We start from the raw sequence: 926 nt of genomic DNA, 5'->3' as shown, positions 1-926 counted from the left end.
TTTGGGAAACAATGCAGGCAAAAACTAGTTTGTTTGGCAGACCCCAAAGAAACCGTTTCCATTTAAACCAACACAATCCCCATTGTAACCAATGTTATACAAGTTTCTTTTGTACGCTATTTGAGACCCATTTGTTTTCTTGTTTATAACATAAGTATCAAAAACAGCGGGAATTGAAACAGTGTATTTGTTAAACCCTTAATAGACCCATTGAGAGAATTTGGAGAAAGGAGAGCAATGGCGATTAGACACTTTATTTTCCTCTGCTGTCCTGCCAATTTCACTTCTGCGCTAACTTAAATACCATTTCCATCTGATTGTGTTTTCTCTTTATTTTTTTGAAATAACTTCAATTCAAAGAAAACGCTAAAGAAGCAAATGAAAACGCCCTGTAAGACAAAAATAAACATGCACGCATTCTGTGCGCTTTTGAAGGAAACATACGAGCTCCAATTATGAGAATCAGTTTTCGGCTCTGAAACATGGAAATAGTTATCCATCTTTTTCTTCAACGCGGAAGTAAGCGTATGGGTGAGACTTCCGGAACATTAACCGCTGTAGGTAAATAACGAGGAGAACAACGTGCAGTAAACGGTAAAACTGTTTGCACTACAAACCAGTGTGTTCATAAACAAGATAATACATTAAAATATTATAAGACACACCAATTTTCAATATCAAGCAGCAAAACGAACTGGACTAAATTTGGGCTGGTTTGGGGTCAATTTGGCGGTTTTCAAAGATATAAATTGCATAGGCTAATTGTTTAACAAAACAAGCCCAAGTATGTATACTGCATCCAATCAGTCATCACGTTTGGCTACTACTACTACACACACACACACACACACACACACACACACACACTGCTGAGGCGCTGGCGCTGATGTACACGTCGACAGCCGCACTTATCACACTCAGCAGAC

This window comes from Sinocyclocheilus rhinocerous, unplaced genomic scaffold, assembly GCF_001515625.1.
Source record: "Sinocyclocheilus rhinocerous isolate Xijiao unplaced genomic scaffold, SAMN03320098_v1.1 scaffold126, whole genome shotgun sequence".
NCBI classification, from domain to species: domain Eukaryota; kingdom Metazoa; phylum Chordata; class Actinopteri; order Cypriniformes; family Cyprinidae; genus Sinocyclocheilus; species Sinocyclocheilus rhinocerous.
This window is presented reverse-complemented; position numbering follows the sequence as displayed.